Genomic DNA, 8,630 nt, shown 5'->3' with positions numbered 1-8,630 from the left:
GTATATCTGAGAGGGCCACTATGAATAGCAGTGGTCCCAAGACAGTGCCCTGTGGAACACTGCTCACTATTTGTGTTTTCATTGAGGTGGTTCCATTGGCCACTACTGTCTGACTTCTGTCTTTCAGAAAGTCATGTAACCACTCTCCAAGTTTTCCAGCTATGCCGAGATCATGCAGTTTGTGGCATATCATACGATGATCCACTTTATCAAAAGCTTTTGCAAAATCAAGGTATATTACGTCCACATTTGAGTTGTTGAGTAACTGCCTCAACATCCAGTCATAGTGCTGTAAGAGCTGGGTCAGGCAGCTCCTACCTGGTCGAAAGCCACGCTGGGTATCACTCAGCAAATCGTTTTCTTCAGGAAATGTGATTAGCTTCCCTCTGACCATCTGTTCCATGACTTTGCTGATGTATGAACTCAGAGTGATAAGTCTATAGTTTTTGGCATCTGCTCTGCTCCCCACTTTATGGATTGGGCATATTATTCCCTCCTTCAGTTTGCTTGGTAGCTCTGGAAGAGAATCTGTTGAGGTTCTGCCAGGGCAAGCTTACACAATTTGAGGAGGATTGCTGGAAAATCATCAGGACCAGCAGTTGAGTTTGTGTTCACCTCATCTATGGTTAGTAGTATATCTTCTTTGCTAATATTGATGTAATCCATCGTAACTGCCTCATTGGTTATAGGTGAGGCAGCAAAGAAATCCACTGGTTCGTTCACTTACCTTTGTTTCAAAGGGGTGGTAAAGACACTTTTGAACTGGTCATTCAGTACCTCACTGATCCTGGTTGTACTATCTGTAAGGGAGATATCCTTTTGGAGAGAGGTCCTATCTTGCAGCGTACTGAGGCTGTTTCTTTCCCATAATGAAAGAAAGCCTTTGGGTTTGACTTAATATTTTTTATAACCCAGGCATCTTTGTCTGCTATCTCCCTCACATAGGATTGTTGCAGGCTATTTTCAATCTCCATCAGTGTTGTTTTTAGGCGGGATCTTTCGCTATTTTTGGTTGAAGCAATTTGCAACCTTCGTTCATTGTCACATGAGGATCTTCCTCTTCCTTGGAACCTTGTTCCTTTTTTTGTGTTGGTCTTGTGCTCTGTCACATATTTCTGGCATTTGGTTCTCATAACAAGCATGAAATATTCTAGTTTCATGCCAATGTCTAGTGTGGAGAGACATTTCAACCAGTCCTGTCTGAGAATCACTTTTGTGGAAGTTCAGATTGGAGAGATTTTGGGTGCTTCCTTTAGGCCATATGTCTCTGGCTACTTTTAGCACATACATAGACAGCTCTATTATGTTGTGATCCGAAAATAATGTCGGTGTCACTTTCACATCATGAACGATGTCTATTTTGTTTGTGAAGCAGAGATCCAAAATGTTATTCACCCTAATTGGTCTGAGTACAACTTGCTCCATGAATAGGGCATTGGTGATGTTGAGCAGAGACTCCACCTGTGTTTGTCTGCAATGAGTCATTCCTGAGAGCACAGAGTGGATGGAACTATTCATGTTGTGGAATACACCTATAAATGTTTTGAGTGGAAATATAGTCAGTTCACTCAAGGTTTGAGGGACTGAAACAAAAAATTGCAATAAAACAGAGTAGAACACCTGTATGTAGGCCAAAATGAAATGAAAAATTGCCCACGATGAAAAGTAAACATTATTCAAAAGTTCCGTGGTCAAGACTACTCATTGATTTCACTGGTCCATTAAATGGTTTTTACTATTTAGTGGTAGTTGATAGTTTCTCGAAATGGCCTGAAATTTGTAAGTGTAAAAACCAACCTCCTCAACTGTGATAAATTTTTTACACGAATTGTTTGCAAGATTTGGCATCCCAGGCAAGATTGTGTCTGACAATGGAATGCAATTTGTGTCTAGCAAATTTTTAAAATTTTGTGAAACATTCATGGTAGAACATAGAACTATGGTGCCATACCAATCCCAGATCTAATGGACAGACAACGCATTGTCAATACCTAAATAAAATGACACTTCCTAAGAAAAACTTTAAAGGAAATATATTGTAGGGAATTAGTAATAATGGTACGTCCTTCCTACGTGACAAATGGAATAACATAGTCACTATAAATAGAGAGAAGTACATGAAGTATGAGAGTATGTAGTAAGCGGTCAGAGATAGATGTGTCTTTACTGGTTTTACTAGGTATACTGTATACTGAAGTAGACAGTTATAACAATATATATATGTAACAACAATATAACAACAAAACAACAAAAACCACAGCCACTCTTCAATACTAACACAACAGATGAAATATTAAACTCCACAATCAAGAGCCCTTCCCTGTGTAGCTCTCCAGTTTCTCTTTTCCTCGAAATACCACAAGTGACCCATCATCATCACTGTCATTATGTTCCACTGCTATTATCTTTACCACAACTAGACAATAGCAACAACAACATGATCTGCATTGGCAGTCACTCTTCAATACTAGAACAATTGATGACCTTTTAAACAATACAGTCTCTAGCTCTTCTCTGCAACCAGTCCACTCCAATTCTCATCAGAATAACACAAGAGATCCATCATCACCATTGTCATCCTAGTCTACTACTACTCCAATTAGTGAAGAACCACTCCTTTCTTCACCTGCTTCTCTCCACTTCAATCTAAATGTATACCTGACAGCTCCGTGATAAATTTCCCAACTGTAAATAAAGTAAAATCATGAACACACGAAACCCCAAAATATGCCACTATTCTCAATGCGAGAGACTATGCATATGCAGTGACTGTAGCTTCTCACATCTTCCTGGGACAAGATGCACAATTCATACAAGCAATACCAGCCAACAGTCGCGTGGCTTAGTGGTTAGGGCATTCAACTCACGATGGTAAGGTCGTGAGTTCGAATCCCGGTGACATGTTGCTCCAATCTACTCAGCTAGCAAAAATGAGTAATACCTGTATTTCAAAGGGCCGGCATAGTCACGCTGTTTCACGCTGAGTCTCCCTGAGAACTATGTTAGGGGTACATGTGTCTGTGAATTGCTCAACCACTTGCACGTTAATTTCATGAGCGGGCTGTTTCATCGATCATATCAGCTGGGACCCTCATCATCGTAACCAACGGAGTGCTCCTGTTTACCAGCCATCACCAAACCACACATCTTACAACACCATCACCATCACTACTAAATGTTAAATCACACTTAATAACTTCTATACATGTAATCCGGAATCCTAAAATCTGTTACTATTCCCAACACAAATGATTAAGTCTGATGTGTGACTGTCCCTTCACTCATCTTTCAGGGACTCAATGCACTAGCAAAAGCATGGCTTCAAACCACCACCAAATCTATAGTAGAAACATACCTTACAGCGGCAGTGTTGGCCCAGGCTTTCATCGAAATGCAGAAGTTACCCACATATCTACTGTAGAAATCAAAAGCCGCAAACCATATAACTATAACCATATTCAACAGTGCAACAATACCAACTTCAGACCCCTCACCCCAAAGACAAGAAAATTCTTTTTTAGCTATGATGAATCTGGCAAAAGAAATAAAAAAGACTTCTAGCTCTCACACAGCACCAGCTCCTGCTATTACCCCACACACCATTGCTGTCATTAACCCATGAACTCAACTTTATAATAATGCCGAATGTACATGGTCTTTCACACTTCACAAATTGAAGATAAGTATCATATCTTAGACACCTAAGGAGGACGTCCTTATCTTTGGTTCACCGATCCTCCAGCCTGCCATTTGCTCCACTCTCAGGTCTAAGCTCCTCCAGCTAGAAAGACTGTCGGACAGACTGAAGGCGATTGATGCCCACCTAGCATTGTTCCTGTTAAGGAACTGTTTCACCATCCTGAAGCTATTGTATACCCTCCTCTGTGCCCCTTGCTACAACCATGTATCTCTCCATGATATCCAACAGGCCGCCAAAGAGATATGCAATATTCATTTCAATGACACTGGATGGCAACAGGCAACCTTACCCATCAAATATGAAGGCCTTTGATCTCCAGTCTCACTGGCCCTGCTGACTTTTCTCTCATCAGTAATCTCTTGCTGGGTCCTCATTAACAGGGTTCTTCACAACACAACTGAACATTCTGTGACTGGGGAACTTGCGGCAGCCTATGTGAATGGAGCCAGCATGGCCTGCACACAGCTGATGTCCATCCCCTTCTGCCTTCTGTGGACGTCCTGTCTTCTCAAAAGAATTGGGATGCCATGCAATGTAACATGACCACAGATAAGCTAGTCACTTGCAAAGGCAAAAGAGTTGTAAGCCTGTGAGATCGCTGAGTTGTGTGCAGAGGCTGAAGAGGTGTAAGCCTGAATGAGCAGTGAGCTGCTTGCAGAAGCTGTAGGATGAATGCATTAAATACAGGAAGAATGAAACATGCAAAAAATAATGTGCGACTGTAAATGCTGAAAGTACTGTGAAACAACACCGACTGCATCGGAGACTGAGTGTGCAAGACGAGGTGCTGAGTAGAGGGCATTTCACAGTGCCAAAAAAGCATGTTACAGAATGGATGCACATAAAAGTATTAAAAAATGCAACAAAATGAACAGAAAGAAATTGGAACAGAAAAGCTCATGGCAAAGCTGAAAAAATATTGAAGGAAAAACAAGCAAACATGCAAAATGTTCAGTTTGTTGAATACATGTTCCAATGAATGCCATTAAGAAATGCATGGTTGGTGAAAAGAATGTTGCATTTCAGGTTAAGAAGGTTTTTGAAGTGTCATCCATTTGTGTAGTGCTAACAGTGACTGAAATTCGCTGTATGAGGCAACAAAATTGGTTGCTGTATGGAAGATATTGCAGGAATGATTTCGAAAGTAGCATTTAAACTGTGACAGCAGTGATGTTAGCACTGTGATCTGGCACAAAGGCTGAGGCGGTGACGGCATTAGCAGTGTTGCTGATGGCATTGTTGGTTTGCATGGCTGTCGAAGTCCAGTGATGTGGAAAATTCTAGAGAAGTGAATGTAATGGAGAACTCTCAACATTTTACATGCACATCTACTGCAAATGCTCAGATAGGCAATTGCGTGGAAAAAACCAACAAGGAAGATGAAGACAGGCACCATGTTGGACAAAACTTCAAGGTATGTTTACTAGCATAAAAGGTTTACAGTTGACATTGTGGGAGAAAAATATTTCAAAAGGAGATTATTTGAAAGAACACTGTGTATTTTCTTGGAAGAAGGATGCATACTCTGTTATGTACAAATTTGAGATGAAGAAGATGAATTCTAAAGATTCACTTGAATCATCAATTTTTAGTGGAGATGTGAGTGAAGACTGCAATTCTTTTAGCTTGAGGTTGCCAATTTTTAGTGGAGATGTGGGGGAAGACTGCAAATGTTTTAGCTTAGAGTCACCAATTTTTTAGCTGAGGTCATCAATTTTTTGGTGAACAGGCACTAAAATAACATCTGACTTCTTTTAACAGCAGTAGTATAATACCTTGTAATGCAATAATAGACAACATCCAAAAGGCTTAATAGAACATAGTAATTTATTATAAGAGGAAATGATGATAGCATTAAATCAAGATTTGCTTGACAGCTTACAGGGTATAGCATTCAGAGGTATGGTATAATAGTGTCCTAAGTGAACAAAAGAAAAGTTTGAGTTACTCATTATAGGGTCACAAATCCAGAAGAACATGTATGCAGCATAAATAACATGTAACACTTACTTTTAATGTATATCGTAAAATGTGAACAGGATAAATGTTTGAACAGTCCGTAAATAGTTATTTAGTTCTAGAGTGTTTCTTCTGTTGATATTCTTGAGCAGTGTTTGCTAAACTTTTTTGCACCAAATTCCAATATCGCCCACCTATCGGCTAAAAAATGCTTCATCGCCCACCTGTATAAAAAAAACCCTGACACAACCCCACCAACACAAAATCCCCTAGCCCCCTCCCCATATCATTTGACACATACATACACTATATCATAGACTCATTGCCCTGTTAGTGCCGTTTGTACTAAATATGTGGTTGTTTACAAACCCTTTATTGTGAGTTTAGTTTTGCCATTAGTGTCAATGAAATTCTAACATTAACTCTATATTTTTCAGACAGATTAACTTCTGGAAACTTGTGCTTTCTTTTACACTGATTTTCATTTTCTCTAAATGAACCATTGATAAGAACTACCAATGCAAAAATAAATAAGGATTTATTATAAAGGAAAAGAATAAAACTTTTTAATGAGAACCATGTGTCTGGTGCAATGCAGCTAGTGCAGATACATTCGGTTTCAAACTTGTCAACTTTAGCTGCAAGTCTCCTCGTTGTGTCAAGAATCAAGTTGTAGAAATTGATGAAATTGACATTTTGAAATGTTAGTCTTAAACAACACCAATTTCAAAATGAAGGTAGTGGTAAATAATTTACAATCAATGAGAGTTTTTCTGTTTCCTTGCAATAACTTATTCAAATCATTTAATTTTGTGAATATATCACAAAGAAAAAAGATATTGGACCTTGCAGCCATCAATGAAGTGGATAGTGGAGTATCAGTTCAAAAAAGCATAAAACAGTTTCCTTTTGACAGCCACTGCACTTCGGTATGGTATAAGAGTTTAATATGGTCCTCATCATTTCTCAGACAGATTTGATGGAAAATTCGATCAGACAAACAAGGGACTGGACTTCAATTTGTTCACAGTCTTGATAGCTAACTGTAGTGCATCATTCAACCTACTGTTCATATTTTTTACCACTAAATGCTGCTGGTGTGCCAAGTAATGAACAGTTAGTATCTGGTGGGAAATTTCACACTTTAGGAGAGATGAAAAACCTCTGTATCTACCTATCATTGAAGGGGCTCCATCAGACGCACAGGCAAGAATATTACTGAGTGGGATATTATGCTCAAAAAGGAAAGACTTGAGAGAGTGAAAAATAGTTGCCCCTCTTGAATCAAGCAACAATTTCTCTGTGAACAGCATTTCCTCACAGGGTTGAAGGTCTTTGCTGAAATACCGAACATATACCATCATCAAACATTGATTGTCCACAACAGTTGACTCATCCACTTATATAGAAAATTCAGAACACTGGAGAATATTAATGAGCTGATGTTTGACATCGTTGGTCATTTCGTCGATGCTTCAAGAAATTGTGCTACTACTAAGTGGGATCTTCTTCATAATGTTATCGGATTTTTGTGCATAATGGTTGACAAGACCTCTTCGATAAGTGGGCAAAGTTATGTTTCTCCAATTGTGTGAGACTTCCCAGACTTAGCAACAAGCAATGCAGTGTTGTAAGATGCAATCAACCTGTCATTCTCCTGTTTACTAGTTTCCTGGAGTAGTGTGTTGAATGTTTGTATTTACTTTTTGAAAGAGGAGCTCAGTTGCAAAAAGTATAACGGTTTGTCCTTGTCAGAATGCTTTGCATCAAAGTGATACTTCAGGCATGAAGGTTTCATTGCTTCATTGGTCAATGTTTGACGGCAAAGAAGGCACATTGGTAACTGACAGTTCTGAGGAGAGGGAATAAATCCAAACAATAAATAATCACTACTGTACTGGTGACAAATTTTCTTGACTGGGGGCATCTCAATGACTGTAACAAAAATATTCAATCAATAAACAAGTCCGCTTTTTTAATACAAAGGGACATTTCATGCGAGTATTTATATCAATAAAAGTGCATCCTTATTCTAGATATCAGTAAATGTAGACTTCATTTCTAAAAATTCATTGTCACCCACAAAATGTTCATATCATCCACCTGTAAGATGAAATCGCCCACTTTGGAAAGCTATGTTCTAGAGTGTTTCTTCTTTCAATATTGCCCACATGGTGGAGTTGAGCTCCGACAGCAACATGACAAATTACGTCTGACTTTCTTGGAGGCTTGGCTGGGACTGATTAAGACTTTCCCACAACTTTGGGATAGGTGGTGGTGTGTACCTATGCGTGAGGCACAGCAGTTAGCTACACTAACCAAATTACACATAGATGGACAAATGTTCCATCAAAGGGAAAGTAGTGCTCCTACACTTCCTCTTCCCTTTCCCTTCTTCTGTTGCTTTCTTTTTCTGATCTCTGTAGTTGAAGTTTATTGTCTATTTAATCATTTACTTATTTATATTTACTCCTTCCTCTTCCTCTTATATCCCTATTTTATCCTTTCTTTACTTTTCCTACTAGCCAACTATTATAAGTTTAAATCTTGCAAGTCGTAATTTTGTTTCTATCTGGCTGATAAAAGATAATACATTCATTTTATGAGCAAGAGATGAGCAATATGAAAAGCATAGAGTTACAAAGCATAGTTTTCAAAATATAAATCTGTTTATGGAATTATCCAATCTATGCTTGAAATTGAAAATAGTAAAAAAAATCATAAATAGAAATATAAAATAATGAAATTATACATTTTTTTCTCACCTATCCAATATACATTGATTTCTGTTGCTGTCTGATATTTGGATGGTTTCCTTATAGAATTTTCTGAGAGATATCTTATTTCTTGATGATTTTAACAATTAAATTTTGAATATAAAAAAAAACTATGTATATAATTTCATTATTATATATTGTTATGTTAAAATTTTGAAATAAATTCTCTTTTCCATTTAAAATAACAACTCTAT

At 38.2% G+C, this 8,630-nt stretch overlaps 1 protein-coding gene across 2 annotated transcripts in view; it reads right to left on the bottom strand.

The window, feature by feature from the left end:
* The window catches only part of LOC106879445 (zinc finger protein 423), a 34,517-nt gene that overhangs the window by 25,237 nt on the left and 650 nt on the right, over positions 1–8,630 (bottom strand). The window lies entirely within an intron of this gene.

Source organism: Octopus bimaculoides, chromosome 20 (genome assembly GCF_001194135.2).
Source record: "Octopus bimaculoides isolate UCB-OBI-ISO-001 chromosome 20, ASM119413v2, whole genome shotgun sequence".
NCBI classification, from domain to species: Eukaryota; Metazoa; Mollusca; class Cephalopoda; order Octopoda; family Octopodidae; genus Octopus; species Octopus bimaculoides.
This window is presented reverse-complemented; position numbering and strand designations above follow the sequence as displayed.